At 41.7% G+C, this 27094-nt stretch overlaps 1 pseudogene across 1 annotated transcript in view; it reads right to left on the reverse strand.

Annotated features, from left to right (window-relative positions):
• Nucleotides 1-27094, reverse strand: part of LOC149154057 (insulin-degrading enzyme-like 1, peroxisomal) — a 681568-nt pseudogene that overhangs the window by 564525 nt on the left and 89949 nt on the right. Inside the window, exons 2-3 of the transcript XR_016262205.1 lie at nucleotides 23385-23460; nucleotides 21693-21760 (exon numbers count right to left, since the gene is read on the reverse strand). The product of XR_016262205.1 is annotated as an insulin-degrading enzyme-like 1, peroxisomal (transcript). The remainder of the gene's footprint in view (nucleotides 1-21692; nucleotides 21761-23384; nucleotides 23461-27094) is intronic.

A 27094-nucleotide genomic window follows, 5' to 3' on the forward strand; every position in this document is an offset into this window, starting at 1 on the left:
AATTCAAGCCAGGAGGACGATCAGCACAATGGCAGAGAGGAGCAGACCTGACCTACGCAGTGCCCAGTCATCTTGCTCAGCCAGGAAGGATTGACGTTATGGCCAAGAGGTGCAGAATTTTTCCGGTGCTGGGAATGCATAGAGCCTAGAGGCTCAGTTCTTCAGGTTGCTGAGGTGTAGGGGGCTGCAGATAATTTGGGGAGCGAAGTTTGTGGGGTACTATGGTCATAACAAAACCTAACAAGGAAAGACCAAGCAGGAAGGATTTCCAGAAAGGAAATCGAGACTCAAAGGGAGTCGAACCGAGGACTTCCAGGAGGGAAGTAAAGAGACTCCGAGGGATCGGAAGAAGAGCAGAAAAATGGCAGTGAATGGGATGAGAGATCAGGATAGACTGGATGGAGCTTCCAACTTCGTAGTCTGGAAGGCCAAGATATTGTCCATTCTAGACAGGTATCGCATCAAGCACTTCACCTTGAAAACAAAGCGATCCCAGTTGACCCAGCCGAAAATGAGAAGTATGTAGAGGCAATGGCCAGGGCAAAGTGCATCATCCTTGATGGGGTCAAGGATCATGTGGTGCCGCATATTGCCGAGAAAGACACAGCAAAGGAGATGTGGGAGGCCCTGAAGAAATTGTACCAGCATACTTCCATGCAGAGGAAGATGTTACTTGAAAATCAGTTGTGGTCATACCAGATGCAGAAGGGGAAACAGATAGATGTCTTCCTCGGTGGATTGAAGGAGATCCGTGATCAGCTAAATTCCATAGGGGCCACGCTGGATCGGGAACTGATGGTGAGGACCGCATTGAATGCAGTCTCAGAGGATTGGGAGGTATTTGTCCAAAGCATACTGGGCAGGTCCAACCTTCTAGATTGGGAGGAACTGTGGGTGGCTCTTCATCAAGAAGAGATCAGACGGGTGACCAAGGTGGGGAGTAGCGGAAAAGGGGCCAGAATCAAAAAGGAGGAAGAAGAAGATGCGACTCTTGCATCTGCGGGAAAGCAGGAGAAGAGAAAAAAGGACCTCTCCAAGGTCAAATGCTTCCATTGTGGGGAACTGGGTCACTATGTGAACCAGTGTCTGACGAAGAAGAGTAAGGGAAAGGCTTCTGAGACCAAGGCAGCGCCAGCGAGGGCGGAGAAAGAAGTGGAGACAGATGATGATTGTGCCATGAGTGCTCATGCACCACTTGAGAGGAAGTGGGGAGACATCGAGTTGCAGTCAAACGGACTACAGACGATGAGGGGCAGGATCCTTGAGGTACCTAACCTCTTGGATTATAACTTGCTACGGGAGCCCCGAAGAGTAGCAAGACTGGCGGATGTGGGTAGAGACGAATGTGGATGAAGCGACAGAGAGTGCTATAGTGCAGGAGTCCCCAGACAGCATGAGGCAACAGTGCAAGATGCATGGAGTTGTTGCAGCAACGCAGAGGTCAGTAGAGGGAGAACTTGTCACCGACAGAGGGAGCTTCAGCATCGGGGGTGTTTCTAGCCTGACAGAGATGTCAGAGTTCGGAGGATCAATGACTTACTTCTCAGTAACTGAGTTGCAGTCTAGCGGTTAGCAGTGGAAGTCCTATGGGAAACACGATGCAACATGATGAGAGGGGATGCAGTGCAGATGCAACAGTGGCAGTGGCAGGGCCATGGGCAGCAGCACGGATGCAGAGGGAGTTGTCATACAGATGCAGCAGTGGCAGTGGCAAGGCCATGGGCAGCAGTACAGGATGCAACAGTGTAGAGGATGTTGGGCGGGGAGGCCTAGCATCAGCACAAAGATTGATGTTGGATGATCAGGGTGATACTTAGTGAGGAGTATTACTAGAGCACAGTCCTCGCTAAGTGGGAGTGTTGATTTTGGGTAGCATTGGATGTGCTCTAGCCACAAAAATTGGTGGAAAGGCTAAAGCACATGAGATCTCCAAGACTCAGAAAGGGTTTGGGCAGATTCTAACCGGTTTGGGAGATATTAAAATAATTAATATTTTTAATGGAGTTCCTAAGTCTAAACTTAGGAAAAATCAAATATTAATGGGTATTAATATAAAACTAAGTTAGAATGGTCCAAAATTCACGGATCAAGCCAAATCTAATCTTAGACGTTCATTAGAGATTTAATCTCGATCGTTGATGGACCAATGAGAAATTATAAGAGGAGGCTTGAGGGTTAGTTGGAGGACACACCAAGAGAGATCAAGAATTTGATTTTCTGGGGCTGGGTTTGCTGAGGAAATCGAGTGAGTGATCTGAGTTGCAGCTGAGGGGCAGTGAATATATAGCAGAGAGGCAGAGTTAGTACCTAGAGGATCAGCGCAGAGCCATGAGAGGGACGCAAAGCCAGCTAGAGGCCACGCAGAGGCAGCCAGGAGCTGTGCAGAGCCAAAGAGAGCCAGCATGTGAGACGCAGAGGGTCCAGGGGCTAACGCAGAGGCTCCAGAAGCTGACGCAGACCCTAGAGAGGCTGACGTTGGGCCAGACGCTGACCCAGGGCCTAGAGGCAGTGCTGGGAGCATTTCGTGGGACAGACCGAGAGCTGGAGAGCCATGTAGGGTGATGCAGTCCCTATCAGAGTGATGTAGAGCAGCAAAAGCTGCATTGCTGCTGTGGGATCGTTCATCCGGTGTTTTAGCCAAAATATCTGTCCTCGACTAAGAGGTACTACTGCAAAGGGAATTCTCTGTTGGGTGAACCATTTCTGGCACACAGGTTGTATTCTGAAACTGCATAATAATAAAACCCTCTGAATCATTGCACCGATTTTTCCACATTGGGCTTTTCTGGGGACATTAGTCCAAAAACAACGATGTCACTTGTGTGCTTGTTTACTTTTAGTTGATGATTTGTATGTGTGATATTGTACTTGTATTTATTTTCAGTATTTACATGGTAAATAACTTGTTAAATAATTGAACAAGTGGGAAAAAATAAATCAGATAGTACAGGAAGAATTTCTAATGGGTTAAACTTAGAAATTCCAACAAAAACTAGCAAAATCGAATCAATCCACTCAATAAAGGTCCTCCCTCCAAATGAAAGAAGGAATGCCATGGGTAGAACCTATGTTGTAGGAAACGTAGGGCAAGGGGGCATTTCCGTACGGAAACGGGTACGAAATGCTGAAATGCGTGTGGTACGTCCCTAAAACGCGTTTCAGGTTGTACTGTCATGTTTCACGAAATTGAAACGTGGCCAGTACAGCCTGAAACGCGTTTCAGGGCCGTACGACTCACGTTTCAACCTTTTACTTGTGTTTTTTTTTTTAAATTTAGTTTATTTTCTAATTTATTTTTAGGTTATCCTAGTGACTTCTAGTTGCTTCTAGATGCCTGTCTAAAGTTATAAAAGTGAACTTTTTCCCTAGTGTTGATATGCAGTTCATGGTAATGTTAAATTCTTAACTTTTACTTAAATTTTTAACATTACCATGAAATGACTCAGGATGTTTGAGAGTGGTTTCGCCCTCATTGGATTTCATATCGAGAAAGTAGAATTTTAGATCTCACTCAAAATCCAGCAGACTTATCTGTTTTTCAGGATTTCAGGGTTGGGGGGATTGCAATGTTTCCATTGGATTTTATCACGTACTAGGGTATGGAACTTGTATTTAATCAAGAGTACCAAGCCCTCTATGCAGGGGAGACTCCCAATAATGAAGAGCATGTAGGGTACTAGGGTATGAAACTTGTATTTAATCAAGAGCACCAAGGTCGTTCGACTATGTAGGAGACTCCCAATCAAGCACGAGACAAGAAATTAGAATTTCTCGTGGCTGATTTTGGATATTTCTATTTTCATTATGTGATCATTCATGAGTAAATGTGATGTAAATTTAGAGACTTATAGTTTATGCATTGACAATTGACAATTTTATCATAATGTAATAAATTAGAATGTATCATATATGCTTTATGATTGCACATATTTCTTAAATGTCCTAATATATATATATATATATAGATATTCGCGTTTCCCCGTTTCCAAAATTTGCGGAGGTCGCATTTCGTATCGCTTCTCGTTTCGGAAACTCGTACCCGTTTCCCCATTTCGTGCAACCTAGGGTAGAACCCTAAGCTCCCACAAGAAAATTGGAATTTTATTAAGTGTTACAAATAAGAGATGGGAACCTCTCTTTAGGCCTCAAAAAGCCTCAAGGAAAACTTTACAATATGATGCTTCAACTATGAACCTTGATCAAAACTCACAAGTAATGAGGCCTAAGAAAACCTTTTTTTGGAAACCAACAAATCTCAGATTTAAAATCTGAATTTTACATGTAAGTTTCAGCAACTTAGAAGGAGAGGAATTAGCATGAGAAAGAGAAAATAAGTCTCTCCTAAGGCCCACAACTTAAAGAGGAAAATGGGCAGCCCTCTAGTGAACTCGACTTGGCCAAATAAACCTCAAAAGGGCACACGACATCCTTGGAAACCGAACCCCCAACATTTTCCAAAGGTCCTGCAAACACTTGTTAGATGTTGCAGGAGATTACTCTTCGAAATCTGCACACAAGAGTTAGCAAACAATCCAAACAATGACTACAAAATAAGTTGAGTATTAGTGGAAAAATCAGCAAGATAAAATGTATATGTACAATTATAATTCACAAAAAACTAAGATAAAGAGTGAGAGTAAACTCTCGTCTTTGCTTAGCCATCTTCAAGCTCTTAAATAACAAATGAAAGAAATGAAGTACAGTGTTTTTTTTTTTAAGATTTAAATTTAGAAGTACTCAGCTTGTGTACAAGCTATGTTCCAAAACACCTGCAAAACCACTTTGTAATATAAGACTATGAAGGCTCAAAGAACAAATGAAAGCTCTTTTAAGAATGTATCAAGAGTTGGTTGGTCTCTCCAAAGACTTCCCCTCACGCTTGATTTTGTGATCCCAACAAGACAAAACTTCAATCAAGAATTAGTTCCATATAGATTTAGCGATAAAGAATGATAAAAAACTCTAGAGATTTATTTAAAACCAACTAGAGCATTCTATACCTAAAGCATACTTCTAAATCAAATGGCAATACAAGATAGCTCTACATTAACAAATCTACAAGAGCATATGAAAACAAATTAGATCAAAGCATGAGTCAAAGGAATTATACCAATGATCAACAATTCATCACACTTGAAAAGGAGGAACACCTCATGAATGAAACCCCAAAGTCTTTATTGATATTTCTGAAAGGTACAAGGCACCAGCGCTTTCGCAAGCACAATAGCTAGTAACAATATATCAAATGAGAGCTCAAGGCTCTATTATATAGAACTATGGGAACCAATCCCAATGTAGAAGAAATTAAACAAGTGGCATGAGGTGACAATCCCAAAGAGAAATTCGAATTTGTTTAATGGAGCTCCAATGCCAAGTGTAAAAATCAAATTCTGGCAAGTGGACATCATTTTTTTCTTCTCTTATGTGCCAAATTCAAATTTTATGATGGAATGACAAGTGTATATGAGTGGTAACCCATGTGGGGACAATTTCCCACAAAAATCTCCACCAAATATTTTTCCAAATCCTCCCAAATGTACATTAACTTCACAAATTTGAATTTCCAAGTAAGTAGTTTTCTTATTTAATGCCAGAAATTCAATTTTATTTGAGCACATATCCTTTCCTTGATTTTAGAAGTCCACAACACCTTGGGACTTCACTTTAACTCCATAATTTTTCACCTCATTTCCACAACATTTAGCATGTGGATATTTATTTTTCTCGATTTATTTAATTTCTGGCTTTAATTAATTGCATGATTTCCCACCAAACTTAGGAAAAGTGGGTTTTAAGGGTTCAAACACATTTCTAACCCCTCGAAGTGTATCATATTAGAAATTTGAGGATGAGAAGTGAAAATTTCATTACTCTTACCCCATACAAATTCTCTAGACATCACTTATTATATTACAAATACAATTTTTATTGCAATTTCTACAGTGCGAAAAATCTAAAAAATTAAAAAATGACTACCTAAACCTAACCAAATTCCACGATTTTTTTATGTGATCTAGTATGGTAATATACATCGACTCTAGACACTAATATGTGTTAGGGGCTCAACCCTCAAACCGTCACCCTGGCTTTCGGGTAAAAAGTGAGTGAAAAAGACCCAAAAAATAATCCACCTCTAAAAAATAAGGGATAATTAACTAAATAAACAAAACACTCCAAGGTGTACTCGTTTTCTAATCGAGTCCCAACATCCTAGGGCTGTTACATACTTAAAACTCGTCATTACTAGTATCACTTAGTACAATTCTGCGCAGGGTGTGGAATCTGGGTACAAGAAAGATGATGAGAAAATAGAAGTAGAGCTAAAAAAAATTGTTGGCTGATGATATATGATGGTACTAGTGTTCTCTGGATCATCCTTGGGCATGGAGTCTTTATGAAAATTCTATCACTAGAGCAACTAATTTACTTTTCCTACTTATTTCATCATAAATTATTCATGAAATTACTTCAACAAACATTAAAATAAATACTGCTGCAGATATCACATCGTAATATAGAAACAAAAATATGCACACATTGACACAGCTATTTTGGACTAATGTCCCCGGAAAAACCCAATGTGGGAAAGCCGATGCAGCAAGGGAGGATTTTATTATTCAACAATTTTCTTGTACAACAGGGTGCCAAACTGGCTTACCCACAAATAGACAAACTTACAGCACTTTCCTAAACCCAACATAGGCCCTACTGACCTCTGCTACAGCCTGAAACCCTCTGCGTCAGCCTACTAAGGCTTTGCGCAGCCTCTCTAGGCTTCTGCATCACTCTTGTAGCTTCTGCGTGGATGATGCAAGCCCTTCTGGCTCTGCGCAGTCTCTGTTGCCTCTGCATGGCTTCCTCTGGCTCTGCGTCTGCCTCTTCTGCGCTGATCTCCCATCTCTTTGTTTCGTACTTGCTGCCTCTTGACTGCTCTCCAAACCACTGATTCAATTTCTCAGCAAAGCCTGCTCCAGAAATTGAACTGACTAGTCTCCCTCAGTGTGTTCTCGAAGTGCCCCTAAAGCCTCCTCTTATACTTTTTATGTTGACATCTCAACGGCCGAGATTAAGTCCCTAATCAACGACTAAGATTAGATCTGACTTGATCCATGTCTTTTTGGACCATTCTAACACAGATTCATATTAATACACATTAATATTTTATTTTCCCTAAGTTTAGACTTAGGGACTCCATTAAAAATATTAATTATTTTAATATCTCTTGATTTGTTTAGAATCTGCCAAAACCTTTTCTAGGTATTGGAGGTCTCATGTGCCCCAACCTCTCCACCAAATTTCCTGACTAGAGCACATCCGATGCTACCCCAAATCAACACTCCCTCTTAGCAAGGATTGTGTTCTACCAATACTCCTCATTGAGTATTACTCTGATCATCCGGCATCGGTACCTGTGCTGAGGCTAGGCCTCCCTACCCAACATCCTCTGCACTGCTGCATCCTGTACTGCTGCCCATGGTTCTGCTAGTGCCATTGCTGCATCTGTATGACAGCTCCCTCAGCATCCGTGCTATTGCTGGTCCTTTCTCCCAACACTGCATCCGCACTGTACCTTCCTCTGCATCTGTGCTATTGTTGGTCCTTTCTCCCAACACTGAATCTGCACTGCAACTCCCTCTACATCTATGCTGTTGTTGGTCCTTTCTCGCAACACTGCATCTGCACTGCAACTCCCTCTTCATTTGTGCTGCTAACACACTACTTCTGAAAGGGATTCTTTACCATCCCCATCTTTTCTCTGAAGTAGTCAAATTTTGACTTTCCAAGGGCCTTGGTGAGGATATCTGCCACTTTTTCCCCTGTAGGAGTGTAGCTCAACCATACAGCTCCATGTTGGACACAATCTCTGACAAAATGACACCGGATATCAATATGCTTTGACCTATCTTGAAATACTGGATTCTCAGAGAGTTTGATGCAATTTCGATTAGCACACATGATCCTGGTCGCCTCCATATTTCTTCTGAATAGGTTTACCAACAGTTTTCTAAGCCATATGGCCTCACACGAAGTTGTGCTTGCTGCCATATATTCTGCCTCAGACGAGCTCAGAACCACGGACTTCTGTTTCCTGCTACACCAGGAGGTTATTCCCGATCCAATGTTGAAACAGTACCCAGAGGTACTTTTCTGATCCACTGAACTTCCTGCCCAATCTGCATCAGTAAATCCACTCGACCTGATATCCTTCCCCTTGTTGTACAAGAGCCCATAATCAACTGTTCCTTGTAAATATCTGAGAATGTGCTTGGCTGCTGCCCAGTGAGCCCTCTTTGGTTCCACCATGAACTGATTAAGGGTGCTGACCGCATAGAAAATATCTGGCCTGGTATTGAATAGATACATCAAGGACCCTATGAGCTGTCAGTATAGGGTGGGATTGACATCCTTGTCTTCTGATGCATCAATATTCTTCCAGTTGGTGATCATTGGCGTAGCCATAGGTTTACAGTCTCCCATCTCGAACCTTTTTAGAATTTCTGTAGCATACCTTCCTTGCCCAAGGAAGATTTCTCCTTTCTGCTCCCAAACTTCCAACCCTAGAAAATAGTGCATTCGTCCCAGATCCTTCATATCGAACTCTGTGGCTAGATTCTTCTCGCAGTCTTCAATCAGTCTGGATGATCCTATCAGGAAGAGATCATCCACATATAATACTAAGATAAGTGGCTCGCTCTCTACAACGAGATAGTAGAGATTCGAATCCACGTTACTCTTGACAAACCCCATCTTCTGCAAGAAGCCATCTATTCGACCATACCACACTCTTGGTGTCTGCTTCAGCCCATACAAGGCTTTCTTCAGTCTACATACATGAGACTTTTCTCATGAGTTTCAAAGTCCTCTGGTTGTTCAATGTATACTTCTTTTTCTATTACCCCGTTCAGAAATGTCGTCTTGAGCTCCATCTGATGGATTTCCCATCCCATCTGGGCTGCAAGAGATATCACGGTCCTAATAGATGTATACCTGGCTACCAGGGCGAAGGTTTCATCATAGTCAATCCCTTCCTTTTGAGCATACCCCTTAGCCACAAACCTCGCCTTTTATTTTTCAATATTGTCGTTCGCAGCATATTTGATCTTGTAGATCCATCTTGAACCTACCACAGATATGTCTTGAGGCCTTGACACCACCTCCTAGACATCGTTTATCAATATGGAGTTATACTCCTCCACCATCGCATCTAGCCAAACCTGATGTTGAGCTGCCTCCTTGAAGTTGGCAGGCTTTCCATCCTGTGCTACTAACGCCTGATACCTGACTGGCTATTTTCACTCCCTTTTACTGTTCCTTGGCTCTCCGATGAAGTTCTCTGCATCACGCAGAATCTGACGAAGTTCCCTGCTGGTTCTTCCTCTACCAACAAGTGCTTCTGTTTACTCCTCTTCTTCCTGAGAATCTTCCTGATCTGAGGAAGGATTCTTCACTTCTATTGGTTGAAGAGACATAACCAACGGATCCACTTTCGACTGCTCCATGGAAGGTGTTAGCACTTGAAATTTCACCTCAGGCTGAAAAGGCAAATCTCAAAGCTACATCAAACCATTCAGCCTCGTAGCTAGCCCTACGGGGCAGGAGAAGGCTCTCTCCGGTCAATCTCGGTAAATTTTCAATAGGAAGAGATGACCAATCAAGGTAACACTGGTATTAGGCTAGTAAACTGATTATAAAGGTTGATTTGGGGTTTTTTGGGTTTTTGGTGGCAATTTGAGGAACTGCAATTTAGGGTGCGGGGATTGGACACAGTTTCTGCAGGGGGGTCTTTGGGGCAAGGTAGGAACCTGTATTGATGTCTTTAGCTGAAGTGGATGATTAGGAAGAAAGATAAGAAGGCTAAAGAGAGCAAACAATGGATTTGAATTCTCTTTAGACAGCAGAAAACATAGAAATTAAACAAATTTAAAAGTAGAGCATGGCAAGCATGAATTCTGACTTTATCACTTCATTTGTTTAATATGCAGCAGTATAGAAAGGAAATGAATCACATAACAAAGCTTACAATAACATGAAGAAACACACCATCAACACCTGAGTCCACAAGAATCCCAAAGATGACTGCAAAACCCTGGTCTTCCTTCGCCAAAAATTGCGGAGATACAAGTGAAATATACAATGATAGCTCTTCCCTCAAGAGTCCAACCATGAAAATGAGCATGAAAGTACATAATATAGATGATCTAACCTCTTTCCCTGCCTCCATGGGTCGAGCTCACTATCCTAGGAGCTGTTTGAACAACTTCTAAACTAAGCACTACAAAATAGGCAGTCAAAACAACTTGCCTCTAAAAACTTGGAAACCAGTTCATACAGTGAATTTTACCCTTTTACATGAGAGAAACTTCTAGAAGAGTAAAACAAGGGTAAAAGTATCCAAAAATTGCCACAAGTACAGTCAAAAGGACCACCATCGACCTCAAAAAGTCAAACTGGAGCTAAACTGCAAATTCTAGGCTGAACTGGTCAAATCTGGCACAAATTCCTCAACGGGTCGCGCACATCCTCCTCAACGGGTCGCGCACTTTGGAGCCTTGTTTGGAGGCCTTCCCGGTGTCAGAATGAGGTGTAGGATAGCTCGTTGGAAAGGTATCTGAGTCTACTTTCCAACCCAACCGGAATTTTTGGATTTGGAGGTCATTTGCCTAGTCAAAAGTCAATTCTCCCAAGACTACTTCTGCAGCTCAAAAAAGGGGCAGAAAGTCAAAATTTGGCTGTATTTTGACCTTTTGGAGGCCCAAAACTTCATGAAAACTCAAATCCATCCATAGACATGTGTAACTTTGCATGACAAATCCAGCAATGCTGAGTTTTCGCAAAACGGAGCTACGATGACAAAGGGTCTCACCGGGGGTGAGACCCGTTGAGAAGCCAAAACCTGTAAATTGCCCAAAAATGTCAAAAATGAGCCAAAACTTCCAAAAAATTTTGTGCTTGGTGCTGTGAAGAGGCTAGTGGGTGTCATGATGAGTGAGAGAAGCCTCGGCCAAGATGCGGAGGGGGTTGGTCTTCTTCTTCCTCTTAAGAGCCTCGGTCAACCTTCTTTGGAACATTTTCATCTTTGCTTTACAAACGTGCATCCTAGCCCAATAGTGGTTTTTCATGTTCCTTAGCAGCTTTTTCTCTTGGTTGGCCTTAGCCAACAGCCTCTCCAAGTGGGCATTCTCCTGAATAAGCAATGACTCCCGGTCAACAGGCAATGGGTCACCGGGCCTCCTACGGTTTAGGACTCGGTCACTACGAATCCTCCAAATCTCATCAAGTGCCTTCTCCTCCTCCAGCTGTGTGTTCCGCTGCTCTAGATATGTGATGGTCCATTGGGCACCCTCAAGTCTCCGCTGCAAAACATCATTCTCGGCCCTGAGCTGCTGAATGATCTCCTTTGCCTCTTGGCTAGGAGAACTGACCTCAAGATCAATCACCGGATCCTCATGAACCATGGGCTCTTTGCCCCTCTGCAATACCTGTGCTGGCGAAGAAAACGAGGCCCCTTCCACCTGCTGTGGAGATAACACTCGCTGCTCTGAAGATGAAGGCGAGACCCCTTCCACCCGCTGTGGAGATAATACTCACCTAGCTGCTGCAAATAAGGCCCTTGGGCCTTTCTGATAGGTGACTATAGGAGTGGAGCTGACATGTCGGGTGATGGGAACATCAGGCTGCTGAGATGGTCCTCCCTCCTCATGAATAGCCTCCTGATGTGGCTGAGGTGGCACTGTGAAAAACTCACGGGAGATGAACTCCTCCCATGAGATACCCTGCTGAGTCAACTGATGAGAGACTATAAGCTGGATCAAACCATAGTGACAAAGGCTCCTGTACTGCTGGGCCGGGGTCTTCCTCTACAACATGGGCACCATCCTCTGAATGTTCTGAAACAGGAAGACCAGGAGGTTCATCATCCTCACCCGGGTGAAATGCATCAACAGGCGAATGTGATATGAATACACCTGTGAAAATCTGCCCTCACATGTAAAATAATGCATGATAAGTCTCATGAGGGGGGCATACTCACTCTGAAGAAATCTGAATGGGAAAACACCCGTCAACAGTCTCACAAATGATGGCCGGACATAAGGCTCAAAGTGAACAAAATCAAGTAATCTGCGCTTAGGCCACACCTCACCCACATTTGGTATCCCTGTAGCCTCTAAGATCGCCTCGGGTGTCAATATGAAATTCACCCCTGCAAGAGTGACATGTCCATCATGGAGGTGTAAGACAAACAAGCGGGCAAACTCTCTATGATGCTGAATCTGAGAGAGCCTCTCACAAAACTGATAGCATGACATGTACCGGAAACAATTCACTGCCAAAGGACAAGTCTGTAATTCTGCCAAAGAAGTAGGCTCCTCCCTCTTATGATGGCCTCCCTTACCTCCTCTACGAGGCCTCCTCAATCTCTGTAGATGATGAATGGTCATCACCTTGCTCATAAGTCTCGGTATCTGACATGGTTTTGGAGCAAGGTGGGCAAACTGAAGGACAATTTGAACTGCTGCCTCTGCCTGCAAAAGTACTGAACTCTATGCTGTTTCAAGGGGAAAAAACATGAGGGGAATGTTAGGGGAGGGAACTTCTTAACGAGGAATGGGAATATATGAAAATAACAGGGAATTTTCAAGGGAAACTTTACAAATTGTCATGCATATAGGAACACATTTTAACATTGGGAAATCATTTGCAAAGAACATCTCATATGGGACAAAAACATGTATGATAATGAACATGGTAGGGGCATACATGTATCAATAGGGACATAGGGACACCATACACCAAATTTGCTTATAGGAGTTCATGTGTGTCATAAGGCAAATTTTTGCTCTTTTTGTTCTTAAGGAGTACATGCACATTGTCTTCACATAGAGGGAAGGTTTTCATGTACAAGGGGATATCAAGGGTATATAGGGGTTATGTACATGCCTCTAGATATACAGCAACATTTATTTTCACATGACTCTTTCTTTATTTACAAATGTATCTTTTCTTTTTGTTTTATTTTTTTGCATGTGTATGGTAGAGGGAATTAGGGTTTTGTGTGCTTGTGAGAGGGGTAGGGTTTATAGCTTAGGGATGGGGGAAAAAGTCAACATTTTATGTACAAATAGTATGGGACAGAGATGCAAGCATGACTATGAATGAAAGAGGAAAAGAGGGAAGGGACCAAATGGGACAAAAACACTTGAAACAGTCACAAAACCCTAGCATTTTACAAACATTAGCAAGCAGCGATATTAATCCATTCATTTGCAAATTTAGAAGATGAAATCATAGCATACATCCTTATTTTCACCACCAATATCAATAACCATGCATTAAGAGCCTACCTCGACCGATTGAGCAAATTTGAAGTGGAATGAAGGAATTTGATTGAAGTTTTGGTGGCAGATAGTTGAACGGGTGGCGCACGCTCCCCAACGGGTCGCGCACAGCCCAACGGGTCGCGCCCGTTATAATTTTACACTGCCGGAGTGCGCTGGACGGGTCGCGCACCGCCCAACAGGTCGCGCACCTGCAAACTGCCCGAAACCGTTGCAATTTCGCCTCCTTCGCCTATCACTCTCTCACAATCTCTCTTGCAAGCTTGAAATGCATAATGAGAGTGAAAGGAGGGAACATTACCTTTTATAATCTCATTTGAAAAAATTTCATCCATAAACCCACTTTATAAAGTCTATTTTGACACTTTTTAAAACACTGATTTTCTTGGTTTCCTTTATCCTGAAGTTGACTTTTTGAGTGCTTTGACCTGATTCTTTTTGCAGGTAGATCATCTGAAGGACTGTGGCAAGGGGACCAGGGTTGTTGCTGCCTTTTTGAAGACATTTTGGAAATTTATTCTTTTTACAAAAATTATCATGACCTTGGCTTTAAAAACAGGGTTTTTAAATCCAAGGTTAAAAATGAACTGTACATAATGAAAATTTCAAAGGAACATGTTTACCATCCTCCCTCTGGCTTGCTGGTCACTCAAGGACTTTCAGAGACATGACCTTGCTAAGACAACTGACCAAAACCCTAGACCTAGAATTTTGACATTAAGACCAAACAAGAGCAGCTTGACAAACTCAATGACTGATATGACCTGATCCAGCAAAGCCAAGAGGGGTATGAATAGACCAGCTCCTCCATCAGGATTATGGCATGCCTAACGGGATGCAAATTTTGACACTGATGAGACACCTACTAATGCAAATGCAAAGAGCTTTGATCACTGATGGAGGGTTTTCAAGACCGACACTAACAGAAGGCATTTCGCGAGATCTTCGGAAAGCTCTGTCCTCCATGAAATTTACATCTCGTCGTACTGTTACCTTCCTGCTCCATGGAAGAGAGATCCTGTATGCCTTAGCGTTCTCGCTATATCCTACCAGATACCCCTTTTCTACAGTATGATCCAGCTTCTTCCTCTTTTCTTCAGGTTTGCGACAATATGCCAAACTCCCAAATATCCTGAAATGATTGACTTCAGGAGTCTTCCCAGTGAAGACTTTCTCTGGAGTAATCTTGCCCAATGCCCGATGAGGAGTCTTGTTCTGAATGTAGCAGTGGTGTTGCATGCTTCTGCCCACATGAATTTTGGCATATCTTGATCATACAACATGGCCCTAGTTGCTTCTACAATAGTCCTGTTTTTCCTTTCTGCCACCCCATTCTGCTCCGGATTGTAGGGAGCTGTCCACTCTCTTCTGATGCGCTTCTTAGCGCAAAAATCAGTGAAGTTCTTATCGACATATTCTCCACCATTATCTGAGCGCAAGACTTTTATTTTCTTACCTGTCAGATTCTCCACTAGAGCCTTGAACTCCTTGAATCAACAGAAAACCTCATCCTTGGTTTTCAAAAAATAGATCCAAGTTTTCTTCGAGTGGTCATCAATGAAAGTAAGGAAATACTTGGCACCGCTGAGAGCTTTGACGGACATAGGTCCGTAGATATTTGAGTGTATCAATCCTAGTACACTCTTGGCCCTGTGGTCGCTCCTAGGAACTTCCGACTTGGCATACTTTCCTAGAGCGCATCCCCTACATACATCATCTCGTTTCGTACTCAGATTTGGAACTCCTGTTACAGTGCTCTTGAGAATTCTATGAGCTCCATGGTGCAAGTGACCCATCTTCTGTGCCATAGTTAGTTAAAGTCTTTGTCCCCATGACTGCCTATTAGTGCCATTGGAGATTCTAGTTGTAATCTGTACAACCGATTACTTTTGATCCCAATCTGCACTTTGTTTTTCAAGCTCGGGTGTTTGACATATACCTTTTCCTTGATGAAGTAGACATCATAGCCCTTGCCTTGTAGTTGTGACACGGAAAGTAAGTTCATCCCCAATCCTGGCACATGCAGCACATTTGTGGCACGAAAACGCTCTCCCGATTCTGTCTGAAAAACTATGGTACCCTTTCTTACTGGAGTACACTTTGCCTTGTTCCCCATGGTGATCTGAAATTTCATCTTCTCTTCTCGATATTCTAAGAAACACTCCCTGATTCCAGTCATATGCCACGAGGCTCCACTGCCTATATACCATACTTTTGATGATGCAGCACTAGTCATTCATGCCACTTCTTCTTCCAACCTAGAAGCCAACATAGAGAAATCAAAATCTCTCTCTTGTGCAATCTTCTGAAAATCTGCGTGAGTCCCCTGAGGTGGATGCCTCTACATCGTGGTCTCGACCCATAACTAATTTTCCCTTTCTGTCTCTGATTACTTGCTCTGATACCATGTGAAAATTCTATCACTGCAACAACTGATTTACTTTTCCTACTTATTTCATCATAAGTTATTCATGAAATTACTTCAACAAACATTAAAATAAATACTACTGCAGATATCACATCGTAATACAGAAACAAAAATATGCACACATTGACACAGTTATTTTGGACTAATGTCCCCAGAAAAACCCAATGTGGGAAAACCGGTGCAGCAAGGGAGGATTTTATTATTCAGCAATTTTCTTGTACAACAGGGTGCCAAACTGGCTTACCCACAGATAGACAAACTTCCAACACTTTCCTAAACCCAGCGTAGGCCCTACTGACCTCTGCTACAACCTGAAACCCTCTGCGTCAGCCTACTGAGGCTCTACGCAGCCTCTCTGGGCTTCTGTGTCAATCCTGCAGCCTCTACGAGAATAACGCAACCCCTTCTGGCTCTGCGCAGTCTCTGCTGCCTCTGCATGGCTTCCTTTGGCTCTGCGTCTGCCTCTTCTGCGTTGATCTCCCGTCTCTCTGTTTCGTACTTGCTACCTCCTGACTGCTCTCCAGACCACTGGTTCAATTTCTTAGCAAACCCCGCTCTAGAAATTGAACTGACTGGTCTCCCTCAGTGTGTTCTCCAAGTGCCCCTCAAGCCTCCTCTTATACTTTTTATGTTGACATCTCAACGGCCGAGATTAAGTCCCTAATCAACGGCTAAGATTAGATCTGGCTTGATCCATGTCTTTTGGACCATTCTAACACAGATTCATATTAATACACATTAATATTTTATTTTCCCTAAGTTTAGACTTAGGGACTCCATTAAAAATATTAATTATTTTAATATCTTCTGATCTGTTTATAATCTGCCCAAATCCTTTCTGGGTATCGGAGATCTCATGTGCCCCAACCTCTCCACCAAATTTCGTGGCTAGAGCACATCCGATGCTACCCCAAATAAACAGTCTTCATATAATCATCAGGTGCTACTCTAGTGGTCAATAGGATCGTCCCTGGTCGTTGTACTATCCTATAGTGAAGGAGTCCCTCAATACCAGGATCCCAATCCAACTTGATCAACGTGAAGCACCCCTTGCTCCCCTCACTATCCTGCCAGATAGGGGCGTTAGAGCCCCTCTGTCTACTGCCAAAATGTAGGGCATCCTGACAATGTGAAACTCCATCCAAATCCTCATGATGTTGCCCTACCGAATAGTCCACCCCATGCTCACTGATTGTGGGCCCTTGAAGATACAAATCAATCCCCATGCGAATGAAGCCTCTCATGCATGAGATCCTCCTGCAATCCTCTTGCTGGCCATCTTGCCATGCGGATGAAGTCTCCCACGCCATCAGTGAATCATGGAAACCAAATGGAAGATCTGGATGACCCTCCCCTTTAGAAACCAACTCACCTCTACAGGTAGTTGAACTGCTCAACCCTGTTATGCTAGAATCCCCTGCCCGTCGCAGAAGGAACCTATCCTGCTGACATCGTGACACTCTGGTAATGACTGACTTCCTAGCATGCTCATACTAGAGCCTCCTCTCCCATAACTCTCGGTCATAATCTATGTAATGATGGAGGCTAGGCCAATCTTGCCAAAGTGACTCAACAATGTCGGCGCCTATCACTCCATGGCTAGCCCCAATCCTGAGCAACAATCTGCCTTGTCCTATGGTGAGGGCTTTAGTGATCCCCCATGTGTCCGCCTGTGAATGAATCAGTCTGCCTATCATCTCGACCATGCTCACTGAGGAGTGGATTATCCCACCAATCCACTGGATCCCATAACCATACTAGAGGTCCAGAACCCCCAATCCTGTCTAGCTGCCACTGTGATATGCTGCTAGTTGTTGGGACCCCTCTATGCCCCATCTCTACCTCATGTAGGTATCCAATAGGTAGGCACTGAGTGTCAAGAACCTGTGTCGTGAATATCCAACTTCTTTGTGCCTACCAAATCACACAATGAGATCTGTTATCCTAGCTCCTGATGAGGTGCCCGGGTACTGTCGGAAGCCCAGACATCGTCCTGCCAACAAGGACTACCGTCCTTTGCACCTCATGCTCACCTAACACTTCGAGTTGTCCAACTGAAAAAGCACCATGTAACTCCCTATCAGTCACCTTCCCAAGTGTGAGCCTAGGGGTGGAACATATGCTACCTCAACAATCAACCATGCCATCCCTAAGCTTGTATTCGTCAACTTGTGCACCTACCAAGTGCCTCAACTAGAGAGTCTCATCCCGAGTCATGACATGAGGTGTCTCATCCAACTGCCTAGGAAGAGCCTCCCAAGCCCTGTTGCCTGAATGGAGAGTGACAAGGGGCAACAAACAAACACTCTGCAACTGTAAACAACACTAAAGGAGGATGTGTACGATCAAGAGTCCGTCGGAATTCTCAAGAGTAATCCTACGAACAACCCCCTTTGTCTCGGATCTGCTGATAATCCCCTTGAAGCCCTGTCTCCACTAAACATGGTGTCCCTAGATGCTCAACAGTGTCCTCATCAATCCTAGATGGATTGCATCCAATGGTACACGCATTTCCCCTGTCCATAAGTCTCTTAGGAGGAAACACTCCAAGCGCTCGTTGCACCACATCATCTGCCACTGCATACCCCCAGTATCGCCACACTCCTCGACATGCCACTGTACGCTGCAACTTGTCCCGGTACACCACTGGGTACTCTTGACTACGACTATACCATCTTGTACCGTCTTGTGTCACTGCACCTGTCACTCCCCGCATGTACTCAACGCGATGTGAGGCACTCTCACTCCACAACGCAGTCCAACATACTGTGGCACACCCCCTTAGCCTTCTAATCTCTTCTTGGCGAAGGGCCGACCACATTTCCTCCCAATCTGGAAGGGTTGCCCTACTCAGTATGCTCTGGACAAACACCTCCCAGTCTTCTAAGACTGCGTTCAGCGCTGTTCTCACCATCAATTCTTGATCCAGCGTGGCCCCTATGGAAGTCAGTTGATCCCGGATCTCCTTCAATCGACTAAGGAAGATGTCGATCTGTTCTCCCTTCTGCATCTGGTATGACCGCAGCTGATTTTCTAGTAGCATCTTCCTTTGCACGGAAGTATGTTGATACAACTTCTTTAGGGCCTCCCACATCTCATTTGCCGTATTCTTCTCGGCAATGTGTGGTACTACATGGTCCTTGACCCCGTCAAGGATGATGCTCTTGGCCCTCGCCATTGCATCCTCGTACTTATCGTTATCAGTCGGGTCAACTGGGACCGCTATTGTCCTCAAGGCGAAGTGCTTGAGACGGTTCCTGTCTAGAACGGATAAGATTCTGGCCTTCCAGACTACGAAGTTTGAGGCTCCGTCTAGTCTGTCCTAGTCTCTTACCCTATTCACTGCCATCTTGCTACTCCTCTACTTCCCTTCTGGAAGTTCTCAGTGTGACTCCCTCTGAGCCTCGATTTCCCTCCTGGAAACCCCTCTGCCAATGTCGAGATGCCCCCACTCCGATCCTTAGTGCAGCTGCACCATTGATCCGGATTTCTTGGCTAGAAATCCTCAGTAGCAACTCCCTCCTCCTTGGTCTTGCCCTGTTAGGTACTGTTCTGACTACAGTACCCCACCAGCTTCACTCTGCAACTTACCCACAGCCTCCTAAGCCCCAACAAACTGAAGGTTAGAGCTTCTAGGCTCTGCGCAATCCCAGCACCAGCAAAATCCACACCTCCTGGCCACGGGCGTCAATCCTTCCTGACTGAGAAAGATGACCAGGCACTGCGTAGGTCGAGTCTGCTCCCCTCTGCCACTGCGCTGATCCTCTTCCCAACTCAAACTTGATGATGCAGGCACTGCGTCACCCCTTCCTTGCTGCTTCTCTGCTAGGAACAACTTCTGTCACTCGAGACAACTGTTTTCTGCTACTGTTGCTCTGCTCGGCTAATGTCCTCAGTTCTCCTGTGATCTGCAACCACGCTCTAATACCATGTTGGAATTTCTAAGTCTAGCTGTTAGAAACCCTTCAAGTACTTTTCTGATTTATTTCTACCTACTTGTTTTGATTAATTAACAAGTTATTTACCATGTAAATACTGAAAATAAATACAAGTACATGCTCAACACATTAAAGATCATCCACTGAAGGAAACAAAACAAGCACACAAGTGACACCGTTGTTTTTGGACCAATGTCCCCGGAAAAACCCAATGCGGGAAAACCAATGCAACTATCTGAGGGTTTTATTGTTATGCAATTTCTGAATACAATCTGGGTGCCAAAACCGGCTCACCCAACAGAGAATAATCTCAGCAGTAGTACCTCTCTACTCGGAAGCAGATATTCTAGCTGAAACCCTAGATAAAACACTCCAGCAGCTCCCAGCTCCAATCTGCCCCACAAAAACCCCAGCGTCAGCCTCTAGGGACTGCGTCGGCCCTTTCTGGCCCAATGTCATCCTAGCTCGCCATGCGTCAGCCTCTGGCGGCACTGCATCATCCCTTAGAGCCTCTGCGTCACCCATGCTAGCTCTCTGATGCATTGCGCAACTCCTGGCTGCCTCTGCGTGAGCCCTGGCTGGCTCTGCGTGAACCTCTAGTTGGCTCTGCGTCCCTCGCTCCTGGCTTCTGCACTGATCCTCCTGGTACTATCTCTGCCTCCCTACTTTTGTATTCACTGCCCCTCGGCTGCAATCTAATCACTCTTTCGACTTCTTCAACAAACCCGGCCCCAGAAAATCGAAATCTTGATCAACTCGGTGTGTTCTCCAAGTGACCCTCAAGCCTCCTCTTATACTTTTCTGGTTGACAATTCAACAGCCGAGATTAAGTCCATAATCAATAGCTAAGATTAACTCTGGCTTGATCCATGATTTTTGGACCCTTCTAACACAGTTTTATATTAATTCACATTAATATTTTATTTTCCCTAAGTTTAGACTTAGGGACTCCATTAAAAATATTAATTATTTTAATATCTCCCACAATGTTTAGTATCTGCCCAAACCATTTCGGGGTATTGGAGATCTCATGTGCTTTAGCGTCTCCACCAATTTTCATGGCTAGAGCACATCTGATGCTACCCCAAACCAACAAATATATATGACCAGTGGTTTTAGTTTATAATTTTGTCTTATGTGTCTAGTCATTTCGTCTAGTTCTATTTTGTAAATGTTTCAAAAAAATTACATATATCTGTCTATATGTCAATTGTATTATATATAAAAATTACATATATCTGTATATATGCCATTTCAATTAATTATATATATATACCCTGTTTTGGGGGGTGTATGTACTAGTATCAGAAACTTGAATCCCTTTGTCTGTATCCCATATCCCCATGTAATGTGACTTAGGTCACTAGATTAACAGGAGAAACCACAAAGTTGTACAACTTTTGGGGTATTTTCCCACTTTAATATAATATGATCACTAGCTTTTGCTTTTCAAAATATTAAAAAGGCCATACATGCCTCATAAAGAATTGTCGAGGCCCAAGCATACTGTTTCTTTTGATTTGGATCAAGTGTTAAACTATTATTATTGTATCTTATCGTCATCTCTCCTCGATTAGTGAAAAAATAGCAACATAGTGAAGAAACCCAGTTCACAAAATCTGATTCACAAAAGATAAATTCAAATGCAGTATACCAAAATATAAGTCACGAAACTCAGCATTCTTAACTTATATTTTGCTAGGGCCTACAAAATATAATCATGACTTGAAATGTTGGAATTGTATTGGAATATGAAAAGAAGACAAAAGTTATACTTTCCCAGCCTTTGAAACATCAATACAAAATCACAATATTTGATGTTATACATCCTCACCCCAGAAATATGGTTCATTCTATGAAGTTCTGGAGAAAAAAATGTTTAATAAAAGATGAGAAAACAGTAATATTATACAGAATACTTAATATTATGAACAAAGATGATGCCAGGTTAAACTCTAAAATAAGATGGTATAAGCAGGGCAGTTTTACCTCTGTAAGATACTGCATATAACTATTTTCCAAAGGGTATTTCTCACTTGCATAGAACAGCATATGCTCTGCAAGATAAAAAACTATATTTAAAATTTATCATGAGACACTTTTTGCTATTATATTATCAGAACCAACTTGTTTTAAGAACTGCAGGGGATTTTATTGAATAAATTCATTACTGTCAAAAAGACATTCCGAACCAACTTGTTTTAAGAACTGCAGGGGATTTTATTGAATAAATCCATTACTGTCAAAAAGACATTCATTGCTCCATTTACTAAGTTTTTTAGGAATTTTTTCATAATGTCACTGTGACAGTTGTCATATGATGTGCACATTCACTTCTAATCTAGAAGTAGGCGCTCCCAGTATAAAACGCTATATTGCCACAATAATTCAAGAAAAAAATCGTAGGAAAGAAGAAATATTTACAAATAATGGTAGGCATTTGTGGATTAAAGCCTTTCTTTGTTTTTCTTGTTAATATATGGGTATACTATATTTTATTAGCTATCTTTTCATTTAGTCAGCCAAGCCATAACCTCTTAGAATAAAAGAAAGAATATTTCGAAAGATCTTTTTTTCTTTTTAAATACATCTTCTATTTAGAGAATAAAGATTAAAATGAGAAAACCAAAAAGTGAAAGGGTATATGACATATGCGATGAGCTTCATAACCTCTTCCAAAGAGCTAATATGGTAGAAACAATAGTAGAGTACTATGCGCGATCCAAATATTGGGTATCTTTGATAAGAAAAACTCCTTTTGCCAACAATTGATGATGAATCTCATCCTCCCATACTAAACTAAAAGTAGAAAAAGAGCTAACATTATAATCAAACCAAATTTACATCTTAGTTTCCAAAAAACAAATAGCACAACTATCCTCAAGCAATGCCAAAGCACAAAATGACATCATTAACAAGAGTGAGGACATCCCCAAATAGTCCTGCATGCAATGAACCCTACCTTGAAGAAGCACTAAGTGATGATCCTCAAACCAGCTCCAACAATGCCTTGCAAACCAGTAATCAACACAGTGAAACATGACAATGTACAATACATCAAGCCTAATAAGAATAATCATAAATGAGAGGCAGCTGAGCAAATGTAGGGAGAATCTCTAGCCAAATGTCCATGGAAAACCATAGCTCTCATTTGTGGAACTGTTGATTCTGATGAAAATCACAAGTGAGGAAATACTCTAGTTATCGCTACATGTTAGGGGATAACGATGGCCATTTCTAAATTTTCAAAATATGCCACCAAATATACATTTGAAACAAAGAAGAGATGTCATATTTTTTCCCTTCTTCGTTTTTCAAAGGTGGAAAAACCTATCATAACTCAGTTGTCAACCAACAGATAGGAAAACCATCACTGGCTGCTATCTGCGAATGCAAGCTAAATCATTACTATTTTCAAATAAAACTGCACCACCTAAAATGACACATTGGTCGTCCATAAGGGGTTAGACTTTCACTCCTATATGCCTCTAGGACTTGTTCTGTTCACTTGTTTATTTTTGTTTGAAGAAGACAAGCTCTTAGCCAATCAAAAGTAGCTTTAGATCTTACTGCAAGACCAAGGGACCTATTCTATGGGACAGACAAAGGACCTAATCTTACTTGTTTTCTACTTGAAAAGTCTAATTAATACGTGCCTTCTAGTTTATGTAATCTACTTACCAAGAAAGTGTGCTAAGCCCTCCAAGCCTTCAGGGTCGCTAAATGATCCAATAGATACATCCATTGATGCCGCAGTCTAAAACATGAGAAAAATAAATTAGACATATAATAAAGAAAGAAAGAAAGAACATAATGAATAAAATATGAATATGTGCGAAGTGTTCATATTGTAGTCATTTCCAATCACATGGCACATTTTCACATAAATATACAAAATAGTTTCACTTTTTCAAAATATGTATCATTGTTTGATAAATTTTAGAATACCATAAACTATTTCAGATAAGCATGCCATAGATACCAAGCACACTAGAATTTCAAAATGATAATCATACGTTACAACTTTGGAACCTTCCAAATATCAACATGAGTGCTTTCAAGTACTTATTAGTCAAAATTGTTTCACATGCCCCCAAACCCAACATAGAAGTATCACTTCCATTAATGGGAGAATGATTTTTTTTCTTTGGCACTTGGTTTTTGGGTAGCTTCAGCTGTGAATATTACCTTTTATTACCTACATGATCCATCTCAACTAAATATTACTCTATCTCTAGCCACATGAGCCAAAGTTAAATTATGATTAATTGTAAGTGAAAATGTGATATAAAAACAATAATTTCTAACTAGCGATTTCTTCCTCGCAAGATTCAAATATTCGATAATGGTTTCATTATGGAAAAATAAAAATGATGGACAATTTCATAAGGAAAAAAAAAATGATTTTTCATAGAAAATTACAAGTTTATGAAGCTTATTTTGTTGGAAACGACAACAACTATAATCCATTTCCATTATTAAGATAAATCCTACTAAAGGTGTTTTTGATGATTTTCCCAATGAAATTCAAGCTTTTTGTAACCATCTATATAATCATGTAGTTTTCACCTAAGTTGCTTTTGGCATATTTTTCTAAATTTTCATCTTTTGTATCTCTCATATACCATAACTATGAAATATACCTAAGCATAAACATCACACAATACAATGAAAATGGCATATATGTGCTCCCCTTATAGCCAAATATACATCAATATTGTGTGCGCATGAGGACATTTGTGTGCCCCCACATCCATTTGGGAGCACCACAGGTTTATTACTTGGAAAATAAGGGGCCAACCCCTTGTCCACTATTTTTGGAGTCCTATTTCACATTATGGCACCTATGGACTTCATTAGGCCTCCTCTAAGGCCCAACGACATATGTTATTGATCATTCAACCCTCTTTAGAGGATTACTCTTTTGTTATTGAGCTAGTTTGGTGGGCTTGTCACCAAAAATACTTGCTATTTTGCACATTATTTTATTCTAGGAGCTGAATTAGGCCAAAAAAAGCTAAATTGAATTCATTAGACATTGTATAAATAGATGATGAGTTGATTCATACTCTCATCATCACTTGGATTGATCATATTCTCTTGTGACATTTTCGCTATTCTCTTTGGAGGACAAAATTGAATTGATGGATGAATTTTGATGTTTGGATATCTTCATTTTTGTCTTGAAGCTTATATATTGGCATATGATGATGATTGGATATACTTGTTCTCACATGTAAGTGTTCTTTTAATGCTATTTTGTCATTCTTTTCTATGTCACATAAATGATGCTGGGATTTTCACTATACTTGGCCGAAATTTTGCGACTTTTCTTGGATGAAAGGGTATAAATTTGTCTTTTATCATTGTGCATCATGTTATGGGCCATGTTTGAATAAGAGAACGTTCCTAGAGATATTTCATTCAAATTTATCTTGAAAAGTCATAACATATTGCACATTGAAGTATAAATACCTTGAAGCAATTTTCTTCATGCCCTAATTGTCATGCGAAATTGTTCTACAGGCCTTCTTGACTTAATGAAACCATCCTAATCATTGGAATCTTCTTGACTCCATTTCGCCCAAAGGAATAGGCATTGTTCGTCCATAGGTGATCATCTAAAAGCATATTCTTCTCATCTTTTCTCTTTCTCTCTAGGCCTAGCCTACATAGGTCACCTAAGGCATCAATTATCTCACAATCTAGCCATCCAAACACTTAGATTTTTGGTCCACAGCTGTGGTGTAATTTTCTCTAGAGGCCCTCCAAATTTGAAGCAAATCTGATGTTGAGATCTCGAGATATTGCAAGCCCTAGCTCAAGGATCATTTCTTGCTCTAGGTTTCCCTTGGCTAGTGACCTCATCTGGATCATTGCATTATATTCCAAGAAGATATGTCCATTGATCCTCTTCTCTTCCACAATTAGGTCAAGTCCCTCCTTGAGTGACCAATTCCTCTTACATGTCCTAATTTTAGGCCCCGTGTGGTCCCGCAACTTTTGAAGATAATCTCACAAAGACCACTTTAGAACCAATTTTCACAAGGGTTTCTAGGACTAGGTTCCTCCTTCATAAGTCTTATTTGCAAACCCTAACCCTTGAAATCCCCTTGGCCTTTCTTAGAGAGCCTTACACCTTGCCTCTCAAGCAAGTAAACCACACATTTGAGTCACTCTTGTGAATAGGCCTAAGGAATCACTCCTTACCTCTTCATTGACTCATTCATTTAGTGATTCCCTTCATATCGAGTCTCCTCCCATCGGTGAAAGTCTGTAAAGAGCAAGGAGCCTTAGCTGAGGTGACAGTGGGCTATCGCTCCATTGTTGCCCTTGGCCTAGTAGTTGCCCTTTTAGGATCCCCTCCTAGGACCCATGCTAGTTTGAGAGGTAACAGGAACCACCGAGACAATGCATGCTATAAGATAAAGTCTGAGTTGTAGAAAACAATGTGAGCTACAGAACAGAGTATGCGAGCCACTATGTATTGATGTGAGCCACACAGAGAATACAATGTGAGCCTATAGAATGCAAGCTATATACAAAACATATGCTAGTCATAGATAGTAAAGTGAGCCACATGTAGATATGCCATACCATCTTGTCCACATAGAATGCCATATGAGTTTGTTATGTGAGCCATGCTACACCTAATTTGTCACAAGTCCAAGGAAGCATTTGTAAAAAAAATCCACAAGTTCAGAATCATCAGCCAGTCAGATCTTATGTTATTGTAAACCCAATTTCTGCAAAATATAATGTAAATGATGCTAGTAGGAGGGTATTAACCTCACCGCAGTATGTGTGTTTCTAAGCATGGATAATCGGCAGAGTTTTTCCTCCAGCTTAAACCCCAAAGCTAGGGTGGAATTTATTGACAAGGTCTTAGGTGAGTCCTAGTGTTTTATCAAGTCTTTGTAAAAGTGGTTTGGGAATAATTTAAGCTATTTGGCTAAATTATTTTATCACAGATCACTTGGTCTATTAGATCATATTGTGTGGAAGAATTGGGTAATAATTATGAGGGTCTATAACGAATGGGTATTCTGGATTCCCCCTTTGACGGTTGTAATATCTTATGTAAAAAAATATTTTAGTGCATGGTCCCTCATACTTAGACACTGGCTAAAATATTTGAGGGTTAAAAAATAATTAAACCCCTCTTGTGTCAATTAATTAATTTTTCTGGCTAAAATTAAATTAAATCCTAAGCCAAAAAATTAATTAATTTAGAGTCAACAATTTAATTTTAGAGGAATTAATATCTCCCAGAGGAAAATGACCAAAAAAATTGTGGGTCAAAAGGAAGTTAATTTTTGGAGGTTCCCACCAAGGCAAAAATGGATTTTTTAAGAAAAATTAAGCTTTTGGACATTGGTGGTTAAGTCAAA

This window comes from Pinus tabuliformis, chromosome 9, assembly GCF_031772625.1.
Source record: "Pinus tabuliformis cultivar Carrire ecotype Pingquan chromosome 9, CPIR1, whole genome shotgun sequence".
In the NCBI taxonomy this organism is placed as follows: domain Eukaryota; kingdom Viridiplantae; phylum Streptophyta; class Pinopsida; order Pinales; family Pinaceae; genus Pinus; species Pinus tabuliformis.